This window comes from Mercenaria mercenaria, chromosome 7 (assembly GCF_021730395.1).
Source record: "Mercenaria mercenaria strain notata chromosome 7, MADL_Memer_1, whole genome shotgun sequence".
Lineage (NCBI taxonomy): Eukaryota > Metazoa > Mollusca > Bivalvia > Venerida > Veneridae > Mercenaria > Mercenaria mercenaria.
The window spans coordinates 86845878-86872993 of NC_069367.1; the positions used below are offsets into that span (position 1 = coordinate 86845878).

Consider the following 27116-nt stretch of genomic DNA (forward strand, 5'->3'; position numbering starts at 1 on the left):
TAAGACTATAAGTCTAATACAAAATGTAAGATACAAACTAATTTGCACAAACTTGATATACACTACATATTCTATATTTTGTCTATAATAGACCTTTAAACAATTTGGTTATGAACTATATGATTTTTTTTCTTGTATTACTATCCTTAAATTAAACTACACATGTTGGCTGAAATCCAAATTTTAAACAAAATGTTTATAAACATAATTCTCTTTTAAATACCATACACCAGTTTCCTGAAAACAACAAACTACCTAGTATTTTCCTTGTTAAACCAGAACTTTCAACAACAACTTGAAATGTACATGTACTTTCTAGTAACTCACTTTAACATTGATATATATGGCAACTGTTACTTTTTCCAGTTTTCAGTACTATAGTAAACCTCGCTTATAAGGAGCTAGTTATAAGGAACTAATAAGCGGTTGGTATAACAAATACAATTTGTATAGCGAACACTACTTGACCAACGTTTGATAACACTCCGGGCTGACCATGAATCTTTATGTGAGAAAGTTGGGAGTCTTGTACAGGTAATTTCCTGGAGAGATGGTAAGGAAAACTGCCTGCATGTATATGACTGAGATAGTGTTGAAACACCGTGTTAAACCTAAACTAGACTAAATGTACGTCGGTTATTTCTATCTTCTTTTTAGAGAGCGCTACATTATGACTGTAAGATATGTTGCAGTTAATCCCCTTGCCCGATTCATGCTATGTGAATAGGCATCAATACTTATATAAAATAAATGTTCAAATTTTTATTATTACACAAAATATTAAATTGGACAACCAATTAAAATTTAAATGTAAGCGTTTATGAAATACAGTGTATTACGACTACCCAATGGCGCCATACATATGGATTGAAGTGTAAATTATACATATAGCTTTGCTATTGTCAATTTTAGCACCTGCTATAATTTTTACAATTGGAAATTTGGTATACCTGTTCAATCAGTTTCTTTTCCAGTGCGCCACTGTGTCTTGACGCCATGATGTAATATTTGTGACTTCAGAACAGTGATTTGTTGTATAATAATTCACTGTTTTCTGCCTTCAATGTTTAATAGGAAAATGAATCAGATTATGTTAGAATTCTTTTTAGCGTATCTGTAAATATCATAGAAATGAAATAATTAAGAAATAATATATCTCACTAGTGATTTGTCACTGAATAAATCATTGTTTGGAGTTCAGATGCAAAGGACTTATATGCCCGAGTGATATAATAATACGCATCTGAACGACAAACAATGATTTATTCAAGAGCAAAACACTAAATAAGATATATTATTCCGATTCTAACACGTTACCTAGGACTTTAAAGTACATCCTTGATGACATTCATTAAATATTTGCCTGTTTTCAATCGGTTTCCTTTCCAGCGCGCCACTATGCCGTTTGACGATATGACGTAATAATTATGATGTCAGAACACTGGATTGTTGTATAATAATTCACTGTTTCCAGCCTTCTTTGTTTAATAGGAAAATGAATCGGATCGGTTAGAATTTGTGTTTATTCATGTACATAAAAGGGAGTGAAGTGCCGACTTTAATCTGACGTCATCAGCGATTCTCCCGTTTATTTCCGGTTTTCAGTACTTTATTTCTTTATGTCTGTTCACTATAACTGAGGTGTTTTCCATTGAATTTCGTACTTTGGTACTTGAAAAAGTGTTCCTTATAACAGAGTGTTCTTTATAACTGAGGATTTTTATGTTGAATAAAGAAGGAATTAGATCGGGGAATTGAAAACTGTTCCTTATAACTGAGTGTTCCTTATATCCAAGTTCCTTATAAGTGAGGTTTACTGTATAATGTATACCATTTTTGACTATCAGCTATTACATTAATTTTGACAAAATTTATGACCTTTTGGTATAACACAGTTCAATACAATGCGTTCAAATAATAAAAGTATTCATGTTTTTAATTTTGTATCATTGATTTCAAACATTTTGAAATATTGCCTTATGTGATAGTATTACAATAATTCAATTATATGTCTGAAAATACATACATGTCAAAAATTACAGTACATAGTAATGAAAATACAATCTTCTTCATCTTTTTATACAGTGCATCTTCTAGTTCCTGAAAGAGAAAAATGTCTTTCTCTTTCTCCAAGATTATAATATAATGTTTCAGATATTTGTTTATCTTAAAATATATTGAGGGATTATTATGCCCTTCACACGCGAAATCATTTTTAAAGCTGAATTATTTTTGAGGGATTATAATGCCCTCAACATGCCAAATTAGTTTTGAGCGATTATTATGCCCTCCACAAGCAAAAAATAATCCTGCTAAATTATTTTTGAGCGATTATTATGCCCTCCACACATGGAATTATTTTTGAGGGATTATTATGCCCTCCACACATGGAATTATTTTTGAGGGATTATTATGCCCTCCACATGCGGAATTATTTTTGAGGGATTATTATGCCTTCCACATGTGGAATTATTTTTGATAGATTATTATGCACTCCACATGTGAAATTATTTTTGATAGATTATTATGCACTCCACAACCAAAATTATTTTTGAGGGATTATTTTGCCCTCCTCACTTGGAATCATTTTGAGGGATTATTATGCCCTCCACACATGAAATCATTTTGAAGGATTATTATTCCCTCCACATGCGAGAATGTTTACACTTTTTGTCATATAAAATGCAATATTTCTGCATAACACATAATTGTGTTAATCACTGCTGTTAATTTCTAACTTTGTAATGGGCTGTGAATTCTTTACCATTTACTATAATGTTTGCTGCTCTCACATAACCATCGCAACTTGTATGAACGTGTGTAACACGACTTAAAGGCCAATGTGCTTGAGGCGTGCCAGGCTATACCATGATAATGACATCTCCAACTTTCAGATCTGGTCAAACTCTGTTCCATTTCTTGGAGGTACATAAGTTTGGCAACCACTCACAAATCGAACAACTCCAGAAGTTTCAGACTAACTCTTGAACTCGCACCATTTCTAGGGTTGAAATCATTTGTATCAAGGCTCTAAGGAGCGAACTCTCCTCCTATCTGTCCAAGCTGGAAATGATTTGGAGTAAGAGGTATGCAATCAGCAGGGTTAGCTGACTGATAAATAAGAGGTCTCAAATTGGTAAGAGCTTCTGCTGCTACAAATGGGGTCATAACTTTCTCATCTGACACTGAAGCATTCTGTAACATGGAATTAATGGCTCGTTCAGCACTTTTCACCATGATTTCATGTACACCTCCCCTCTCCAATGTGGTGCTGATGGAGGAATGAAATGCCACTGAACTCCTTTATTTGCTGTCTTTTCTTTTATTTGATCATGATTCAGCGCGTTTACTAATTATCTGAGTTTGTTTTCACTATCGACAAAGTTTGTTCCATTATCCGACAGAACTGTTCCTGGAAGACCTCTACGACCAGCAAATTGATAAAATGAATTTAGAAATGCATCAGTATCTATTCCAAATGAATTGGTGAATTTGGCAGGCTGTAATAAAAAGACAGTATTAATTATTAGATGGTTATTCCATTGTGTCAGAAAATTACATGCAATATTCAGTGGCTGCATGAGGATAGTGTAAATTTCTTTACCTTTACTTTTTTATCATTGTAGAATGGTCTCCTAGCCCTACTACCACTGGAATTTCATAATATTGAATCCAATGGATCAAATTTCTCAACAGACTCAGTTTCTGAGTGGATTAACATCAAATCACTCAGAGAGCTAGAACTAAGCAAAGATCTCCAGTCATTTTCTGTAATTTTCATGCTAAAAAATAGAGAAAATAAAATAATTTTATCTAAGTGCAATAATAGAGGACTAGGAGTATTTCAACTAAAAAAGAAAGAACTTTAAACACTGAAATACGTTGAGAATCCTAGCTCTACATCCACAGAGCTTGAAGGGAGAGTTAATAGCATTCAATTCAGGTGAATAGGTTTGGATATTTGGGCTGCATACAGTCCTACAGGTCTTGCCAAGTCAGTTTTGCAATGGCATCAACTTTTCTGCTGAAAAAAAACAACAAAAAACAACAACAAGAGGGCCATAATGACCCTATATCACTTACCTATTATCATTGCACTTAAGGAGAAGAATGTTAAAAAATCATAGTCAAGATCAATCAGAAGAATTATGATTGACCCATAAGGGTGACCTTGACCTTGAAGTGAGCCATCCGACACATGTGCTCTGCGCATCGTTTCGATAAGATGAACATTTGTGTCAAGTTTCTTTGAAATCCTTTAAGGGGTTCAAGTGTTACATAGCGGAAGGGGAAATGCTAACCAACAGACAGACAGACAACGGGACGATAACATAATACGTCCTTTCGAGCATATAAAAAGGATTCAAGATCTTATGGTGATACACGTTGTGTGCAAGTTTGGTTTAATCAAATCATAAATGAAGCTGCTATTGCTCAGACAAAGTCAAAATAGCTAATTTTGGCCCTTTCAGGGGCCATAACTCTGGAACTCATTATGGGATCTGGCCGGTTCAAGAAAGGAACTGAGATCTTATGGTGACACAAGTTTTGTTCAAGTTTGATTAAATTCAAACCATAAATGAAGCTGCTATTGTGCAGATAAGGTCAAAATAGCTAATTCTGGCCCTTTCAGGGCCTTCACTCTGGAACCCAAAATGGAATCTGGCTGGTTCAAGAAAGGAACCAAGATCTTATAGTGATACAAGTTTTATGCAAGTCTGGTTAAAATAAAATCTTAAATGAAGCTGCGATTGTGCAGAAAAGGTCAAAATAGCTAATTCTGGCCTTTTCCAGGGCCATAACTCTGGAACCCATAATGGAATCTGGCTATTTCAAGAAAGGAGCCAAGATCTTATGGTGATACAAGTTGTGTACACGTTTGGTAAAAATCATATCATAAATAAAGCTGCTATTTTGCAGACAAGGTCAAAGTAGCTAATTTTGGAACCCATAATGGTATCTGGCCAGTTCAAGAAAGGAACCAAGATCTTATGGTGATACAAATTGTGTGCAAGTTTGGTTGAAATAAAATCATAAATGAAACCAGAATCGTGAAGACAAGAAAATGTTGACACACGGACGGACAGACTGGCGAAGGACAACAGACAGGGTGATCATGAAAGCTCACCATGTCACTATGTGACAGGGGAGATAACAAAAATACATTTAATACAATTATTATAATATAGCTGAAGACTTACTGGATTATCATTTTATATCATAAATATATGTATGTACATATTAAGTGATATTACCCGTGGTAAATTTCCCTCTTAAACCTGATCCACTCTAATTTTATGGATTCAACCACCAAATCGCTATTCGATATGCCTTGAGAGCAAGCTCACAACTCTGAGCTATGTCCTCCAGCTTCATGTCAGCAAAATCTTCTAAAATTCTAAAAAAATACAGCAGGCCTATGTTTGCATTTCATTAGCATGTGATTGCACTGACAACAACACTTTTTCTCTTTCAATTTGAATGAAGATTAAAGTATTTGATAATTAAGACAATACTCTGATATAAAAACAGGAAGTTATTAGTGAATGTTTATAAAAAAAAGCTTCTTTTGTTTTTAGATGATCAAGCTACCTTATTCTTCATTAAGACTACTTGGCCAGTTCTTATAACTGGTGAAATAGCTTCCTTTGAGCAGGTGAAGACCACTGTCAAAGCGGGAATTGGGTGCAAGAGTTATGCACGTTGTGTCATATGATGAGGGTGATGATGTAGAACAACTACTTCAAGTTTGAATCAAATCAATTTGGTAATAACTGAAATATAGTGAAAATGCATACCCACATCATGGTGCATTACTCTGGCACCAATTTCATAATAATTAGTGCCTGAGTTATGCACCTTGTGTCATATGATGTGGGTGATGATGTTGAACAACTACTTAAAGTATGAATCAAATCCGTTCAGCAATAATAGAGATAGAGTGTAAGTGCATCAAAATTTAATCTGAAATTCTAAGTAAAAAGGGAAAATTATTCATGAAAATTTGTTCCAGAGTTATGAACCTTGTGTCATATGATGTGGGTGATGATGCTGAACAATTACTTTAGGTATGAATCAAATCCATTTAGTAATAACAGAGATGGAGTGAAAGTGCAGCACAACTTTAACCTGAAATTCTTAGGAACAAGAGGGCCAAGATGGGCCCTAGGTCGCTCACCTGAGAAACATACTATAACAGTGTAAACATGTTTAACCTAGTGATTTCATGAAAACATAATTTTGGTCAATTTTCATTAAGATTGGACTAACAATGTGGTCTCTTGAGTTCAAACAAGTATTTTCTTAGATATGACCTAGTGACCTAGTTTTTTACCCCAGATGACCCATTTTCAATCTCGGCCTAGACTTCATCAAGGTAATCATTCTCACCAATATTCATGAAGATCAATTGAAAAATACAGCCTCTATCGCATACACAAGGTTTTTCCGTGATTTGACCTGTGACCTAATTTTGACCCACATGACCCAATTTCGAACTCGGCCTATATTTCATCAAGGTAATCATTCTACCAATATCATGAAGATCAATTGAAAAATAAGCCTCTATCACATACACAATTTTTTTCCTTGATTTGACCTATGAATCCTAGTTTTGAGCCCCCAGAGACCCCATTTCCAAACTCGCCCTAGATTTCTTCAAGGTGTTCATTCTGACAAATTTCATGAAGATCAGTCAAAAAATACAGCCTCGATCACATACACAAGCTAAAATGGTGACGGACGACAGACGCCAGACGGACGCCGGACATAAAGTGATCAGAAAAACTCACCTTGCTCAGGTGAGCTAAAAAGGGGGCATAATTCATGAAAAATTCATGCCAGAGTTATGCACCTTGAGTCATATGATGTGGGTGATAAAATTAAACAAATCAAATCCATTCAGTGATAGAGATAGAGTGAAAATGCATCAAAACTTTAACCTGCTATTCTAAGTAACAAGAGCTGTCCGTAAGACAGCGCGCTCGACTTTTCTCAGTGCTTGACTCTGAAATAGAGCTTTTCCAGTAAAAAAAATCCAAGTTAACAAGGGGCATAACTTTGTTAAAAATTCAAATTATTAGTTATGAGAATTGTGTCTCCTGGTGTAGACTTTTATAGTAAAAAACTGTTTTGAGTTTCAAGCCAAAGCCTTTAATATAGTCTCCGATCTATTCGACGAAGAAAAAGCCAAAAATACTTCAGAAATATGGAATGCGAGAAAGGCACAAAAATTGCACAGCCCCTTTTTTTTTTTAATAAAGCATAAAAAACATGTTTTCATGGGACCTTTTGATATCTGCACGATGCCGAATGGTTGGCCAAAACTCATATTTTACCTTACAAGATTCTAATGAAAAGGTCATTATATTTACATTCATCCCCAAATGCACAAATATAAATTATATGATAACAATAAATCCTAATCTTTCATCAAATTGCAAAAACAACAATTCAAATGATGTTACTTTCTTCTGTTCCATGGTAATGGCTATAAAATCTAGCCCTTTAAAACTTAGTTAATAGTATCATTGTGTGTTTTCCATAGTAAAGGATAAATTTGTTTTACTATGTACATATTGTAATTTATGATTGTTTTACTTGCATTCCCTACCACAGCAGCATACTGGCACCCTTAGTTTGTTCAATTTCTTACCAAGAGTATAGCCCTCAAGGGTTGCCCTCCACCTGCCAGACAAAACGTTAGCCATTGCAAATTGGTCTCCTGCCCTAACTTCCCCCCCCAACCCTAAAACTACCTCCTAAGTTTTCAAGAAACGAGGTACATGGATACTTGTAATGTGTGGCAAGCCAATGACTTTACATTTGTTCCTATGGCAAATAAAATGTTGTAGCCTATGCAACAAATAGTGCACGAAAATGAAACAGAAAGTGTCATCCCTGCATTCCATCAAAACTAGGAGCGAGATTGTTTCTTATAATTTTTTATTTGAAAATTTTTACAAAGGTAAGGAGGAAAAATTAAAACATGCTATGTTATCTATTTCCCATTTGTACAACCATTTTATTGTTAGTTCTGTATGTCCGTCCCTCATACGCAAATGCACGGATTCTTCAATAACTTCAAAAGTGCCCATTCTAAAGACTTCTTTATGAAACCATGTATTAATAGATGGAATGTAATATAGAGAATATGAAGGTCATTAACTATGACATACCAATTAAGAACAACTACCCCAATTCGGTTGAGACTTCGAATGCAAGAATAGATTATAGCGACGGGTAGTAGTATCAACCTGAAACAATAATCCCTTATTATAATTATGCACCCGCAGATCACAATACCATAATAATAAATTGACACCATATTCACATGCAAACTGTGTAACAAAGAAGAGTAAGGCTGAAAATATAAAAGTTGCTTTCAACGGACAGCTATTCTGGAAATCTATCATCTGAATAGTGAGCTGAAATCTGAAATAAAGTACATATCAATACTCGTGTCAGTACACCCAGGCACGAGATTGTTGACAACTTGCATAAGGCAGTGCCAGAGCATTTACGCACTTTGACAATTACATCTTCATCGCCGTCACTCCTTTATCTAGGTTGCAAATACACTTGAGGAGCTATTGGTATGATATTCCGTTACGTGAGCAGAAAAATATTAGAAAGTTCCCAATATATCAAAGATATCTCTGGTCAACCGTATTTATCTTACTTTGAATTTTAGGAAAGTATAGAACACTGACCTCCATATGGTGCCCCGGCAAAAGTTTTTCAGTTATTTCAAGAGTAACGGGAAACAGACGATGCAGAATGCACACTATCGCCCTAATCTTTTGTGTGAAGAGCTGTTTGATAACTACTTGACATTTTTGTTGTAAAAAGAGTATCGAAAAGCCACCATCTGTACCACATAATATTATATGAAAACATTTGTTTGTAGGAAAGCTTGATTCACCAGTAAGCGCGAGCGTACAGTTCGTTTTATTTGACAGGACAGTGTATTCTAAAAACTGACTGTTTAACTGGTAGTGGCATAGCCTTACAAATGGTAAATAGTAATATTATGTTGTCTTTAAAACTAGTAAATTGTATTAAAATTGTGTTTTGAATACATGTTCTCATTAGAAAAATCCTCTAGTACTCACATTCAGTAATGTCCTTATTAATATATTTTAATTCCGTAAAAAATGTCCAGAACTAGATATTAGAGCACATTTTTTTGTAGAAAAGATAGATTCTGCTCCTAATTTTATACCCCCATCACACTAAGCCCACGTATCCCACTACGTCTAAAAACGTCAGGACGCAGTAAGAACTTGTTATGATGTAGAACGAATACAGCAGACACCCAATAAGAACATGATAATTAAGTTTCCCTGAGTGAATCGTCGAACTTTGGACATATTCAAAACAAAGAAGTGAGGACCATGGTCTAATCAGTAAGCATGAAGAACTTAATAACGGAAAAACCCCCCCCCCGTAGTACTGATGTAACTAAAAACTAGTAGGACATAGTACAAGCGTGGTGCGACGGAATGAGCTGCATGGCTTGCTCATTGCAACTGTCACTGGGTGTTCATTGCATTCCTGCTATCGTCATTGGAGTTCTCACTATGACTTATCTACGCTCATGTGCTAGACCACGCTATGTCCATGAACATTGTAGAATCCGCATTAGGTTATCAATACGTTTCTTCCGAGCTTAAAACATGCCTAGTAATGTTTGCAGCAGGTTCTCCATTTCTCAGCCTCACCGTGTATGTTCAGATTTCGTGATTTGAGTATGAATACTGTATCCAATTCCCATCACTTTCGATTCAACCAGCTATGGGGTATGAATCGCCATCATCAGGAAATACCACTAACCACAGGACTCAGCAGCACTGGTAGCATCTAGTGATTTCTGGAACCTTGCGTATACCCTTTTGAGCCCTTTGCTTTGCCACCAAAGCCTCTCTGTAACGACTGGCTCTGATTTCTTCGTGGGGTGTGTTGTGTTGGGGGGGGTCTTGTCGTATATTGGTATTTGATTGTTTTTGAGTGGCAGACGCAGACAAATATAACTTGCAGAAGGAAGGAAAAAGAAGCGCGAGCGTATATTTATAACTAGCCGCAAATGCGTGAGAAGGTGAAAGCGCATGGTTAAAGCATGGTAACAAGAGTGCAATCTGACTGGTCGTAACTATGAATGTCGTTAAACGCATTATCGTAAGATGCTTGTGGTAAGAAAATATTAGTGTAAACATGTTAGATGCCCTGAGAACCTGGCAAGCATATTGTAAGGCGCAGTAAGAACTTTAAGAACCTGCACATCTTTCGAGTTTGACGCGCCCGACCCCACCACGTCAAAATTTTCATGATACAGTATGGTATTCATAGGGTCTGCGTCTGAAGAGTGATCAGGGCATAGTGACTGTACATATATGCTTACGACATTAAACAAAAACTATTGTTATGCCCAGTGTGCTATCAATTGACAAAAACAGAATATACAGGAGACATTCAAATGTAAGTTGGATTACACTGATCAACCGGCAATGACTTTTTCCCAGACATCATGATGTCTGACAGGCCCAGGATGTCACATGGTCAATACACAACATAGTTAATGAATTATATAGTTTAACTAAGTGTCCCATTAGTTCTCATAGTGTAAATAAATTGAAAAGAATAACATTACCACTTACAAAGCATGAGTCGCGAAAACTAATGACAAAGTGAAACACATGGTCATATATTCACTAATAAATACACACTACAGACAAACATCGTTTGCTCAACTCTGTTCATTCGAACATACCATTCTCACTTGAACCTATCGTCAGGTCCCAACTATATTCAGTTTTAATAATATAAGTTCTTACACCACTCCAACTACTGATACCTCGAATACATTTGTCGGTCCTGACAGGTTCCAGTTAAACGAAGTTCGAATGAATTTATAATAATTTACAATTGTTTGTAAGCTCTGCACAGGTCTGTTGCCATATTAGACATTCTTGATATACCATTTACCATTATATACTTTAATTTTGACTCACAGTAAACATGATAAATGCATTCTGACTTTTCTTCGCTTAATAGCAAATTTTAAATCCAGGAACAACTGTTTTCATTTTTTGTTGGAAGAGCGGTATTTTGCTAAATATAATAATGTTTTAATTTATTTAAAACAGGAGATTTTTACCTATTATACTGAATACTGTATGTGTCCATATAAGTTTATAGATAATTATTTAGGTATTTCAGAAAATAGATACAAGTAATCATGGTGGCCATCTTGGATTTTTCGGCCACATTTGGGTTTTTGGAGTGGGTCTCACGCTCATTTTTAGTGATTTGTGCCCTAAAGTAGTTATGTTACCAAGTTGTACTTTTCCCATTTTCTGAAGTATTTTTACACCATTTTACTGACTAATAGTAACAGAATATTGACTTTATCCCAAATTTTAACAAAAAATCTAAGTTAAAGGGGCATAATTCCTGTCCAAAATTCAAAATCAGAGTTATGGATTGTTTCCTCCTCGTGTAGACTTTGATGGTAAATAACTATTTTAAGTTTTCAAGTCAAAAGCTTTGATTAGAACATAGATATTTATTTTAAAGCTAAAACTTAACTAAAATCTAGTTAAAAAGGGCATAGTTCTGTCAAAATCAAACAGAGTAATTGGAATTGTGTCTCGCTGGTGTGTAGATTTGATAGTTAACAAAGTTAATAACTATTTTGAGGTTCAAGTCAAAAGCTTAATAGTAACCGAGATATTTTGAGTCTATCAAAAATTTTTAACACAATTTCCAAGTAAATTGGGGCATAATTCTGTCAAAATTCAATCAGTGTTTATGTGATTGTTTTCTCCTGTGTAGACTTAGATTAGAAACAAAGTAATATTTAAGTTCCAAGACACTCAAATAGCTTGATAGTAACAGAGAAAATAGCTTTAGCCAAAACTTTAAACCAAAATTCAAGATAACACCAAAGAGGCATAATCAGTCAAATATATCAACCAGCGATATTGTCACACATTGATATACGGGCCTTATATTATCTCAAGTGTAAAAGCAGGTAATGCATCATCTATTTTGTAAAATTTAGAGTTCCAGAGGTAAATGTCAGATATTCCCGCAAAAAAAACCTCTTATGTTTTTTTCTGTAATTCATAACTAAAATATCCATGTACAAATTCAATACATTCGTTCAGTAATAAGAAAATGATAATTTAAAAATTTCAGATATTCTGTTATTTATCCACAAACCTCACTATAATGGGCCCCAAATTGTCACTTTCAATCCGCGCCAAATCTAGACAGATTTCCCGTCAAAATCGTGAATCCCCATGAAAATTAAAAATAACATAGCACAACAACGGATTAGCCGTGAGTCCCATGAAATTTAGTATTTGGCGGGACATTACACTACAAATAGACTGGACTAGATATGCCTTGCGCACACCACATTCCGACATTAGACAAGACGAATTTATGTCAGACTAGAAATTTGCTAGAAATTTATGCTTGATCGAGTTAAAAGTTTATTTGTTTAGATATTTGTATGATTTTTGCATTACGATTTTTAATTTGGTAAATTTTTTTTGTTGCATTCTACAGAATTCTGTAACAGTTACTTTTCGCATGTGATTTTGCTAGTTTCGGTATGTCAGGATATTTATTGAATTTTCAACTGTTGTAAATTATATCGAAGAGGAGTCTAAAATGGTTTCGTTTATATAAGATGTAAAATTTGTACTGAAATTTGTAACATGATATTTATATAGTACTCTGTTTCAAAAACATATGTCAAACATTTCGTTGTTATGGAACGCCATTACTGCATTGTATTTTTAGGTATAAATCTATGTGGCAAGTCTAGTACCATGTATGTAATATATATTATGGGTGTAGACTTTGATAGTAAATAACTACTTTTAAGTTTCAAGTCAATAGCTTTGACATTGTAACAGAGATATTTGACTTTATCAAAAACTTTAACCAACGGCGACGCCAACGCCGACACTGGGGCGAGTGCAATAGCTCTACATTTTCTTCGAAAAGTCGAGCTAAAAAGGGGGAATAATCCATGAAAATTTTGTGCCTGAGTTATGCACCTTGTGTCATATAATGTGGGTGATGATGTTGAACAATTATTTCAAGTTTGAATCAAATCCATTCAGTAATAACAGAGATAAAGTGAAAGTGCATCAAACCTTTAACCTGAAAATCTGAGTGAAAATCATGAAATATTGATGCAAGAGTTATGGCCCTAGGTCAGATGATTTGGGTGATGATGAGGAATAACTATTTAAAGTTTGAATTAAATCCAACTAGTAATTACAGAGATATGATGAAAAAAGAGAAAGTGTAAAAAAGCTTTAACCATGGTGGGGACGCTGAAAGACGACTACACCAGGTCAAGTCGGATAGCTCTCTTTATACTTCGTACAGTTGAGCTAAAAACTTAAGCACAAGTTACTTACATGTATGTGTTTGTGTATTTGTTTTGGGTTTAATGCAGTTCTTCAACAGTTTTTCAGTTATGTAATGGCGGGCAGTTAGCCTAACTGCATTCCGTACCAGTACAAACCTGTTCTCTGAAAGAAAATTGCCAACTTCCCCACATGAATAAGAGGTGAAGCCCACATGAATAAGAGGTGAAGTAGGACTTCAGACACAATGTCTTTTATCAAACTGTCATGGAGAACATGCAAAAAGCCAGGGGATGGAACTTATAACCTCACTATACATAGATCTGCACTCTTCCTATTGAGCTAAGTGGGCAGCTATAACTTATTAAAAACCCAAAAGGGAATTATGTTACCAGAGTACCGCATGTCAGATTATCAGTGAACAAGTGTGCAAAGTATTATCAATTCCCAAAAGTGACATCAGCTTACATATAAGATCTTAACTAAATCGAAGATACATGTATGTACACAGAAGCTGTCACGTAAATTGATGGACAGGTCAGTGAAACAGCTCTATTGCCAAGCTAAAAACTAGTTTACTAACATATCAAATTAGCAAGGGAATTTTAGTGTTTTCAAAATTGAGTTACCTCCCTTCAATTGTAAAATGGGTTTTATATAAAATTTTATTTGTTTTTTTTTTTTAGTTTACTTTTTTCTTAGTGCAGCTGGATTAGTGAAAAATGATTCTAAATACAAAATTTAACTAGAAAATGCTTTTGTAAAAAAGCGCATGTCTCCCCCAATGCAAAATCCTATAGGCAAGAAGTCAATAGGGGTCAGGAGCGAAAGTCAAAGAGACACTGATGGTTGGCTGCAATAGGGATCATCTACTTGGCATGTCCAGTCATCCCGCTAAATTTCAACACTCTTGGCGTAGTGGTTTTTAAGTCACTGTTCAGGCTCCTGTGACCTTGACCTTTGATCAAGTGACCTCAAAATAAATAGGTGTCATCTACTCTGCATGTCCAATCATCCTATTAAGTTTCAACATTGTAGGTCAAGTGGTTCTCAAGTTATTTCCAAAAAATGATTTTACATGTACAGGCCACTGTGACCCTGACCTTTAATAGACTGACCCAAAATCAATAGGGGTCATCTACTCTGCATGTTCAATCATCCTATAAAGTTTCAACATTCTGGGTCAAGTGGTTCTCAAGTTATTGATCGGAACTGATTATCAATGTTCAGGCCCCTGTGACCTTGACCTTTAACAGAGTGATCTCAAAAACAATAGGGGTCATTTACTCTGCATGAACAATCATCCTATGAAGTTTCAACATTCTGGGTCGAGAGGTTCTCAAGTTATTGATTGGAAATGGTTTTCCATGTTCAGGCCCCTGTGGCCTTGACCTTAAACAGAGTGACCCTGAAATCGTTAGGGGTCATCTACTCTACATGACCAATCATCCTATGAAGTTTCATCATTCTGGGTCAAGTGGTTCTCAAGTTACTGACCGGAAATGGTTTTCAATGTTCGGGCCCCTGTGACCTTGACCTTTAATGGAGTGACCCCAAAATCGATAGGGGTCATCTACATTGCATGTACAATCATCCTATGAAGTTTCAACATTCTGGGTCAAGTGGTTCTCTAGTTATTGATCGGAAATGGTTTTCCATGTTCAGGCCCCTGTGACCTTGACCTTTGACAAAGTGACCCCAAAATCAATAGGGGTCATCTACTCTTCATGACTAATCATCCTATGAAGTTTCAACATTCTGGGTCAAGTGGTTCTCTAGTTATTGATCGGAAATGGTTTTCAATGTTCATGCCCCTGTGACCTTGACCTTTGACGGAGTGACCCCACAATCAATAGGGGTCATCTAATCTTCATGACCAATCATCCTATGAAGTTTCAACATTCTGGGTCAAGTGGTTCTCTAGTTATTGATCGGAAATGGTTTTCAATGTTCAGGCCCCTGTGACCTTGACCTTTGACAAAGTGACCCCAAAATCAATAGGGGTCATCTACTCTTCATGACCAATCATCCTATGAAGTTTCAACATTCTGGGTCAAGTGGTTCTCTAGTTATTGATCGGAAATGGTTTTCAATGTTCAGGCCCCTGTGACCTTGACCTTTGACAGAGTGACCCTAAAATCAATAGGGGTCATCTACTCTTCATGACCAATCATCCTATGAAGATTCAACATTCTGGGTCGAGTGGTTCTCTAGTTATTGATCGGAAATGGTTTTCAATGTTCAGGCCCCTGTGACCTTGATCTTTGACGGAGTGACCCCAAAATCAACAGGGGTCATCTACTCTTCATGACCAATCATCCTATTAAGTTTCAACATTCTGGGTCAAGTGGTTCTCTAGTTATTGATCGGAAATGGTTTTCAATGTTCAGGCTCCTGTGACCTTGACCTTTGACGGAATGACCCCAAAAACAATAGGGGTCGTCTACTCCAGCAGCCCTACAACCCTATGAAGCTTGAAGGTTCTAGGTCAAATGGTTCTCCAGTTGTTGCTCGGAAATGAAGTGTGACGTACGGACGGACGGACGGACGGAAGGATGGACGGACGGACGGACATGGCAAAAACAATATGTCTCCTGGGGGAGACATAATGATCTACTTACCTATTACATGTTTTCCAAAAATGCCACACTGTTTCCCTCACCATGTAGGACAAAGACCTGCATCTGATTACCATTACAGCTGAACTTCATACATTTCACTTCAAAAGAAGAGACATTTTTTCAGTGTTTATTAAAGCCTAAAAATTTCTAGATGTAGAGGGATAATGTGGGTACAGGGAATGATAATGTGGTAATTATAGACAAAGTCAAGGTTCTGTGTTACCACATTGTACATTATAAATCCTTTGTAAATACTGTAACATATCAATTACCAATATCTTGAGGCCTAAATTAAATATTAGATAATCCAAATGTGTAGCCTCATAAAATAAAGTTGTTATTATTATTATTATTATTATTAAAAACATAATAAACTAAAAGTAAAAAAAAGAAAGCCACAGTTGACCTCAGTTGTTGACCTTGAATACATGTATGACTTACTGAATCATAAATGGTAATAAATGTGTTTTGTAAAAACCAGTAGCCCCTAAAAGGGACCAAGTGCCACCATTTAGATAAAGTTGGAAGAAGATCTATAATGATGCTACAGACCAAGTTTCATGAAGATGCACCAAACAGTTCTGGAGAAGAAATCATTTAAACACTTTTCTATTTTTAGCTCTAGCGACCCTAAAGGGGATATGGACCCTATTTGAACAAACTTGAGGACCTTATAAAGATGCTACAGACCAAGTTTTGACGAAGAGCCATCAAGCCGTTAATGAAAAGATATTTCTATTTTTAGCTTTAGTGGTCCCCCAAAAAGAGCCTAGCACCTCACCCGGCCCCCCCCCCTCCCCCATTTGTATATATGCATGCCTTTGCTGTTTCTTTTATTATCTTGTTGTGTTTTATGCTACATTTGTTCATTATTAAACTTTCTTTTCAGGTTTGTTTCTCAGCTGTATATTTATCAATCATTACTGTTCTCTGATTTGTAAATGTTGTAATTAATTTTGTATTTTTTGTTTGATAATGTGGACCATATTGAAAATTGGTTAAACACCAAATATGTTATCAACGTAAAATAAAGTCGTTATTATTATTATTACTTTAGAACAAAACAAAAACTGACAAGGAATAATACCTTTTGCTTTGGTGTCCGCAGCTCAAACCTTTCGCCTCATAGAAATATGAACATGTATTGTAAACTTCTAACCCTCTGAAATACAAGAACAGAGGTGTAAATCCATAACTGGATAATAATAATCTATATTTAAATCCAGATTTAGCAATAGACAAGAACAAAATACATTTTGTTGCTGGGGAACTAAGTTACAACAATTGTTTGCAGTCAGATTATATTCTCAGGATTTACAGCAACATGTTGTAACAGTAACAGTAGTCTAGACTTTCCAAAAACACTTTGTAAACACTGTTTCAAAATTAACATATACAGCTGCATAATTACAAATGTGTGTCTTTCAGCAACATACTAATAATAGTGTTAAATACATTTTTAAGTCAGTCAGTGTTTGTATGTAGCTTTAAAAGTAAAGACAACAAGAGCTGTCCATAAGACAGCCAATGCTCGACTATTCGAATTGTTGTCCCAGAAGCAGGAAAATGTTACCCCAAAGTTAAAATATCTATAGAGTTTCAGTCCAATATCTGCATTAGTTTTGGAGATAGTAACTGCATGCAAAACTTAACCAGAAGTTTTATGTTCAAAAGGGGACATAATCTGGCCAAAATGTATGTCTGAGTTATGGGACTTGATGCAATCAATTAGTTTTATAACCCCAAAGGCACATGTGAAGTTTCAATTAAATATCTGCATTTGTTCTGCAGATAGTAACTTGCACTCAAAACTTTAACCAAAATTAGTCTAAAAAGGGCATAATTTGCCCAAAATACATGTCAAGGCTATGGAACTTGATCCAGTGAGGTTAGTAATTGATCTAGAAAAATAAAAAATAAGTTTCAAATATATATGCCTTTAAGTTACTAGCTGTATGTACTTGAATGCAAAACTTTAACCAGGATTTTCTAAGTCCAAAAGGGGCATTATTTGGCCAAAATGCAAGTCAGAGTTATGGGACTGGAGTCTGGATGCTATCAACTAGTTTTATGACCCTGAAGACACATGTGAAGTTTCAATTCAATATCTACATTAGTTTTGGAGATAGTAACTTGCATGTAAAACTTTAACCAGGATTTTCTAAGTCCAAAAGGAAAGAGGGCATTATTTGCCTAAAATACATGACAGAGTTATGGGACTTGATCCATTGCGGTTGATAATTGATCCAGAAAAAGAAAATTCAAATCTATATGACTTTAATAATGCATGCAAAACTTTTAATTAGGATTTTCTAAAAACATAAAAAGCTACCATCATTCAATTTTTGGGTTTGTTTACCTTGTCAAAAATCAAACCGCTCAAAGCGCTGATGGTGGCTGCTAATCAATGTTTAAAATATTACAAAGAAAGCGACAACTGAGGAATTGTTAATATAAACCATAAGAACTTTTTTTGCAGTTTTTTAATATTCGGCTTTGCTTTCAAAATTAATCCTTTTTCACTGCCAGTCATTGTTTACACTGATTCAGTCTTTAACGAATAGTTTTGATCCTTTTTGATTATTTGTGACGAAAACTACAACATAAATTACATCAAAGATGTTTTACTATGAATAAACAATAAAAGCTTTTTCGCCAAATCATTCAGCTTTTAAGATTTCTTTTTAAAGCTTTTGGGCAGTGTCTGTCATGAATTATTATACACACTGATTGTCCGTATCTGATAGCTGTGGTTCTCATGAAACTTTTGTGAAAGAAAACAACAGAAACATGCACCACAAATGCATCTCAGAACGTCAAGTCTGCAGCCAGTGTATTTTAGAGGTGCATTATTTATCACTCCATCTGTTATACTCAAAAGTTCGCAAGACATAACAGCAGGCTTCGCAAAAATGCTGGACATGAAGTCAGACAAACTTACAACTTTAGTCAGACCGAGAAAAACGTCGAAAAATATGTAACTGGCGAAACGAAACCGTTTTAATTTTTATACATATATTTGTATCAATCCAGATATATTGAGACGCACCATCAGAAAACCAACATAGTTCGTTTGCAACCAGCATGGATCCAGACCAGCCTGTGCATCCGTGCAGTCTGGTCAGAATCCATGCTGTTAGCTTTCAAAGCTTATTGCAACTATGAACTAGAGAAACCGTTAGCGAACAGCAAGGATCCTGACCAGAGTGTTTGATCTGGGTCCATGCTGGTCACAAATGCACTATGTTGTTTTTCTCATGGTGCGACTCAAATGAATTAAACTGAAGTGAGCAGAATCTGTCTTGAAACAATTCAATTTTTAAGTTGGTCAAATCTGTTATCCGACGACTTGCTACAGTCTGACAGATCGCCGTTTGAAACAGGCGAGTATAAATATCATTGCTGTGCCCACTTTCACGGGCTTACACGGTGATAAAATCGTGATACAGTAGCACCACTTAGTCAAAGCGAGCTTGCAACATTTGTCAGCTTGGGCGACCTGTGGGTTTCCACGTTGCTAATTTGTGTTTTGTCAGACGAAATTGTACCGAATACATGTGTATCTATGCATACATATAGTATCTTATATTGTAATTTGCTGAAGGAAGATTATCCGTGAGGGAGTATTATTTAGAAAACATACAGGTCTTTGATTCTCACGGCAGGTCACATTGCAAACAATATCGAATGAATTTTAACTGAATGTTCTTTTATTTTTGTTCACTCTCGTATTGCTAAGCATGTTTTAGTATATTTTGTTCTTGATATAACGATGAACTGTACATGTTCAAGTTATATCCATAAATTACTGTCCTGTTCATAAATCATCTCACTAAATTTGCGCTAATGTGTTAATTGGCAGCATCAATGCCTGAGGAAATCCATTTCACTGCTGATTATTGATTTTCTATAAATACCGGTAGCCTAATTAACATGTGGTCATATTTTTGCGTGCTTGAAACGAAAACGAGACAATGCAGTCGAAAATTCAGTAACATTCTTAGATCACTAGGGTTGCACAGGGTCACTCAAAATGATTTTTGAAAGACCCTGGGTTGCATTAATATAATATCTTACAATTTGATAGATATGACGAACATTTAAGTTTGTTCTGACATATTCGAAAAGTGTTACAACTTGCTGGAAAAGCTATCAGAGGTACCAACTGGTATTGTCTATGGACCGGAAATGTTTGGAAACTTTTCCGTTGAAATTCCATTTCTATTTTTAGCTGCGGATAATTGCTAGCAGAAGTTATTGTTCTTTATCAAATAAAGCCTTAAATTTCGGGATTATACATGTGACACTGCGGTTAGGAAACATTTTTGAATTGTCAGTCTGGATTCCCAGGCTAGGTTTCTATATATATATATATAAGCTGCCTTTTCTATGGTATAAGCTACGTGACCTCTGGGGCAGTACTATGCAACAGCTAATCAATATCATCCCTCCAGTTCAGGTGGCATGAGGTCATCGTTTATTCACGTGACCATAAATTTGCATATTTGTATTCATACACGTGGTTGTTTTAATTATAACATTGACTTCTGTTTGTATTGATTTTAGTCGCCGAATTTACATTAACAAGAGGGCCATGATAAATCGCTCACCTGTTATCATTGCACTTGAGGACAAGAAGGTCCTCAGAAAAAATATCTAAGTCCAAAGGACAGGAACAACAAAGGAAAGAAATTTAACCAAAAAGAAAAAAAAATCTTACAAGGTACAGATATGTCAAAATACACCTAAAAATTGGAGGTACCATCCATGTTGTACCACAGAAAAGTGGTCTCGGTTTTACCCTACGGCCAATAATAAAGAAGTTACTAAAAATAAGCTATTTATATTAACATAAAAGGGAAGTAATTAAAAAGAAAATTATTGTAAGTGATCAAAAGAATGATCTGCCAAATAAATCTGTTGACATAAATGAAATTTCAGATCAGTATCTTCATGAGTTACGGAGATATACCCATTTTAATTTGAAATAAAGGGAGGTAATCTGACATAAAATCAGTCCATAGTTATCTACCCCGATTGGCTCAGTCCAACTAATGACAATAATGAAATTTCAAACAAGTCCTATAAGTACTTACTAATATAAATCCATTTTGATTACAATCAGGGGAGGTAATTAGATATAAAATAACTCTGGAACCTACGATTGATCTGATTTGTCATGGAATCCAAGATTTATTGTTGTTGAAGATATTTTGGAAGTCTGTATCAAATAAAACCATAAATGAAGTCTCTATATGGCTGCAAAAGCCGAAATAGCCACTTTTGGACCTTTAAGGGGCCAAAACTCTGGAACCCATAATGGAATCTGGCCAGTTCAAGAAAGGAATCAAGATCTTGTGGTGATACAAGTTGTGTGTAAGTTTGGTTAAAATCAAATCATAAATGAAGTTGCTATTGTGCAGACAAGGTCAAAATAGCTAATTTTGGCCCTTTCAGGGGCCATAACTCTGGAACCCATTATGGGATCTGGCTGGTTCAACAATGGAACTGAGACCTTATGGCAGCACAAGTTTTGTGCAAGTTTGATTAATTCAAATCATAAATGAAGCTGCTATTGTGCAGACAAGGTCGAAATAGCTAATTCTGGCCCTTTCAGGGGCCATAACTCTAGAACCCATAAAGGAATCTAGCCAGTTCAAGAAAGGAACCAAGATCTTATAATGATACAAGTTGTGTGCAAGTTTGGTTAAAATCAATTCATAAATGAAGCTGCTATTGTGCAGACAAGGACAAAATAGCTAATTCTGGCCCTTTCAGGGGCCATAACTCTGAAACCCATAACAGGATCTTGCCAGATCAAGAAAGGAACCAAGATCTTATGGTGATACAAGTTGTGTGCAGGTTTGATTAAATTCAAATCATAAATGAAGCTGCTATTGTGCAGACAAGGTAAAAATAGCTAATTCTGGCCCTTTCAGGAGCCTTAACTCTGGAACCCATTATGGAATCTGGCCAGTTCAAAAAAGGAAGCAAGACTTTATAGTGATACAAGTTGTGTGCAAGTTTGGTAAAAATCAAATCATAAATAAAGTTGCTATTGTGCAGACAAGGTCAAAATAGCTAATTTTGGCCCTTTCAGGGGCCATAACTCTGGAACCCATGATGGGATCTGGCCAGTTCAAGAAAAGAACCAAGATCTTATGGTGATACAAGTTGTGTGCAAGTTTTGTTAAAATAAAATCATAAATGAAACCACTATCGTGCAGACAAGAAATTGTGGACGGACGACGGACGAAGGGCGATCACAAAAGCTCACCCTGTCACTACGTGACAGGTGAGCTAAAAATGGTATTAAGGTATTGGACCAATAATAGAGTACCTCCTTTTTGAAGAGTATTCAATTCCTACCATAAACCTACTTTGACTGCAATTTTCAGGGGTAGTTCAAGCCCACTGGACCAAATTTTTTTTTCATATTTTCCTTTTTTCTAGTAAGTTTTACTTCTTTCAAGACTTATTATGGATGTATTGTACAAAAGTGGAAAATATTCATTTTATAAGCGATTTCTTGTTGCTCAAAGTATATTTACCTCTGAGTCAGAAGAGGGAGTTAGACATATTTAAAAATACTGAGTTATATGCGTTAAATAGTTTTCTTTTTGCCTTTATTCTTTAGATTACATTTATTGTGAAGAAGGCAGGAGGTTTTATTCTGCCCCAAGTTATTTGAATGAAGTGAGCAAAATTCAAAACAGCCCACGAATTTGTCCCATTAAATCTGTTTACTTGAGGCACTTAGAAAAAAAAAAGAATTTACAGTTTTATTTTGTTTTTTATAATGTTTAACAATAGTTTGATGTTCTTTATCAAATTATTGCTGTATGATTCCTGTAACGTTTTAGATAGTGGCCATCACATTGAAATTTTCTTACTTGAGCGTGAGGGATTACCATAATTATTCAAATTTACAAAAAACGGTACGGTAAAAGTGTTTAAAATTTGCAACACAGTGCGAAAATGATCAACTTAAAGAATATACCAAGCAAATGCCATTTTTTAAACATTCCTATTAGGGGTCCAATACCTTAAGGCATATATTGTAGCTTTGCATATTCTGCACGTTGTGTAGATAATTGTTTACCTGGAACTATTTTGGTTGTGTTGTTAGGATGGTCTTAAGAACTGACAAGATTTCTCAAACTGAGTATTCTTTCTGACACTGGTGGCAGCAGCCACCAATAACTAGGAGTCCTCCAGAACTTTTAACCAGGATTTTCTTAAAACATAAAAAGCTACCATTGTTCAATTTTTTACACCCGGGTTTGTTTACCTTGTAAAAAATAACTATGAGAAATGATCCCCCAGGACGGTAAAGACCGACCCTACTGGCTTATAACTAACTTCTCTTCAAAATGTGTCTTATATTTATGCCAAGATAATTATAAGTCACTGATGTATGTCAGTTTATTGTAACCTTGAACTTCATGGACACAGCTCGAGTTATGAACATGAAAGTCACATTGATATGGTCAAAATTTGTTCCAAGTTGTTTGAAAATTGGCCTTTGTCTTAGGAAGTTACATATAGGACAAAAATATGGAGTCTGACAGAATGCTGGATGGATGGAAAAGTGCCTGTGATCCTAATAATCTGTCTAGGAATTAGTAGGGAACTAACAAAACTGTAGCAGACTCAAACAGAACAAATTACAATCACTTTTCTATCATATTTCCTTCAAACTGTTACAACTCTCACCTGAACTGCAGTTTTTTAGCCGCCTCCTCTCTTTCTGTGTCTGTACTAAAACCACTACAACCTGAAAATACAATTTATAAAACCCCCACTTTCTTCATGTTAGGTTATAGTAGCAACATAATTTATCAAATGTTTTGAAAAAGTATTTACAGGATATTTGGTTGTTTCAGTGCAAGTTCAAAATATCTTTCATCAAGAGAACATCAGATACAATAGTTTTACAAGCAGTCACAAGCAAAAACTTAAGTTCTGATGTCCAAGAGTTAAAGATATTTTGATTCAACACGTGAAACAAACAAATTTCCTTTCGTTTCATTTTATTTTTATTTTCCCAAGAGCAGTCTAGTATAATATTAAAAATATATTTTATATTAATTTTGTCACATAGAATGGTCCATCTGACACAGACAAGTATATATGATAAAAATCAGCAGTCATTCTAATAGTATGAAGTCAAAGGAAACCATCAAGGTGGTTTCAATTTATTTATAGATGACTGGACATGTAAGTATGTCCAAAATAGGCACCTATAATGCTAGATTGTTATCCTGTGACCTAACCTTGTACTCGAATTTAGATTTTCTGTTCACTAGCTTAAAACCTATTAGCAAAATATAAAGTCCACTTACCATATTTTAGTATAACATCCTCATGGAGCTTCCAGTTTATCATATCTCATTAACTTATGTCTGTTCTGTATCTTCACTGTTCTTTCCACCCAAGCTATAATGTATAAGAACTACATGAGCCAGCCTATAACACATTCAAAGTTTTTATTTATTTATTTTGTTGGGTTTTAATGTTGCACGGACAAAATTACAGATCATTATGGTGATTTTCCAGCTTTGATGGTGGATGAAAATCCTCTCTGCATTATTTCTTCAACAGCAGGCACTGGGTAGAACCACTGACTTCCTGCAATGCAGCTGGATGGCTTCTTCACATGAATTCAATGTGAGGCTCGAACCAGCATTGATGTGACGCAAGTGATCTGAAGTCAGCAACCTTAACCACTCAGCCACAGAGACCCCTACATTCAAAGTTCAGAATACATCTAGAATATTCACAGGTGTTTAATTAGAGTATTGATGCTTTATTTGGCTATTACTGGAAGGACTATTGTGACACTTGACACTTTCAGCACTTACTGACTCTTAAATTCCATTTATGTTATAAATATAACCTTTAGCTTGATGGCGGCAAGTGAATCTGCATTTGCGACCAGTGCAGTGCAGTATATTTGCATACTTTGACAAAAGCTCTGGAGGTTTCACATCAGTCTGATCCAGAACCACCTTCTTGCTTGGCATTTCAGCAGCAGAATGTTTCCATTCAGCATATTGCAGAAAGGAGAGGTGGCTAAGTTTTTGGCAGTGCAGTCATATATTAGATTGCCTGATTAGGTGCTGCAGATCTAACAAAAATGCTTTACAAGTTACCTGATATTAGAGCTTCAACCATTGAATGCTTGGCTGGACACACACTTTCTGTTTTGTGAGGTATCTGGTCTGTTCTGGTGAAGGTACAGGATGCCAGTGGTACAGGTCTGATGTTCTATGTTCATCAATATTGATGTATCTGTAAATGGGTGCTAATGAGAAGTCTATAATGGAAATCCTGTATATAAGGCCAGGGGCGGCAAATTCAATTATCCGTATTGCCCAGGTTGTCCCAAAGCTTGTACGGACAAGTGAAATTTTACCAGAATTTACTATATATAACTATCATACGGACAAGTAAAAAATAGCAAATGACAAAAATGGACAAGCAAGTAAAATCAGATTTCGCCGCCCTTGAAGGTAGAGCAAAGCAGCTGTTCGCACTGTGTGTATATATTTTTTTTTTAAATCTTTCTTCTTGACTGCTCCTAGGTACAATGTCAGACAGTTTCCTTCTCAAAATAACAATATGTCCTGTCTGAATTTAAAGACATGCATTCGTCACATTTCATTATAAGTTCTGCAGATTATTTACTCTGTTTCGAAAATCTCTGTATAGTATTTTTTCCATAATTTAAGAAAATTATTTTGTAAACATAAAATTATATAGTAAAAAAATTCTACCTCAGGGATCGGCTTAACTCTGTTGAGCACTTGCCCATAGGGTAATTTTTGGGGATCTTTCAAACATTTCAAATATTTCACTTGTATGATGGGCAACTGAGTATAATTTTTGCTTGCCCACATTCTACTATTACCTGCCCAGGCAATAAGGTAGATCTCAAGTTTTTTATCAGCAACAGTTTTCCGTGTTCAGGCCCCTGTGAACTTGACCTTTGATCTACTACCCTAAAAATGTTACAAGTCCTATCACCCTATGAAGTTTTAAGGTTCTGTGAGTTATTGAAAAAAAAATAACTGTGACAGAGAGATGGCCCCTGTTATATTGACCTTTGATTGAGTGACCCCAAAAACAATAGAGGTCATTTTAACTCTGAAGTTGTATCACCCTATAAAGTTTGAAGGTTCTAGGTCAAATGGTTCCCAATTAGTTACTGACAGGAATGGATTTCCATATTCTAGCTGCTGTGACCTTGACCTTTAACAGAGTGACCCCAAACAGGGCTCCACATAAGATGCGTATTAGCGTAAATTACGCTTTTAAATAATGCATATACGCATGTCTGATAATTTTTAAAGCGTATAAAAATGTATATGAAATTAATATAGAAACACACTATGACTTTTTTACTAGCGTAAACAAAACCTGAATAGTCTGGATGCTATCTGTAACAGAGCACGATAGGCATTAATTCTCCCACACTGACCATACACATGCATTGAATGGTACTCAATAAACCTAGGTTAAACTGTGCTGCACCATGAGAAAACCAGCACATTGCATTTGCGGCCAGCTTGAATCCAGACCAGTGCGTGGATATGCAGGCTGGTCTGGATCCATGCTGGTCGCAAATGCACTATGTTGGTTTTCTCATGGTGTAAAAAGTTATCACACTGTCCCGAAACGCGTTATTATCTGGACTAGGATCCATAGCCCTAGACACTTCAATAGCTCTAACCTTTCTTCATGGATATGTTGAAAGTAACCTAGCTTCAACAGCATGTAGCCGAGATTAGTCGGAAACAGCTTTACCTTCCGACACAGATATGTTTGGTGGTTTTTAATAGGACAAAATCACTACATGAATTTGAACAAACAATCTGCGATCTTTTATCTTTATTTGACTAGAGTTTGACTCTAAAGCAGATATTGAAATTTCAGAAAAGTTACATTTCGTGCGTAGAAGCAAACTCCAATGCACGTGTGGGCGGGTGATTTTTTTTCTTTCTCTGGAATGAAATTATTGATGATGTAGTTCCGACGAACGACATATCAGTTTGGTATGGCCCTATGTACTAGATTTTGCAACTGTATACATTTAACAAATAAT

At 35.6% G+C, this 27116-nt stretch overlaps 1 long non-coding RNA gene across 3 annotated transcripts; it reads right to left on the reverse strand.

The window, feature by feature from the left end:
- On the reverse strand, positions 1-27116 carry LOC123528273 (uncharacterized). 3 transcript variants are annotated; one of them, XR_008371887.1, is made up of 8 exons: positions 25165-27116; positions 24355-24448; positions 23726-23786; positions 17097-17171; positions 16010-16107; positions 5256-5398; positions 3605-3782; positions 1-3500 (listed from the first exon to the last, which is right to left on the reverse strand). It is a non-coding gene; the product is annotated as an uncharacterized LOC123528273 (long non-coding RNA). The 3 variants fall into 3 exon arrangements; XR_008371888.1 differs by lacking the exon at positions 3605-3782 and having other exon boundaries at positions 23687-23786; positions 25165-27115; XR_008371886.1 differs by lacking the exon at positions 3605-3782 and having other exon boundaries at positions 25165-26607.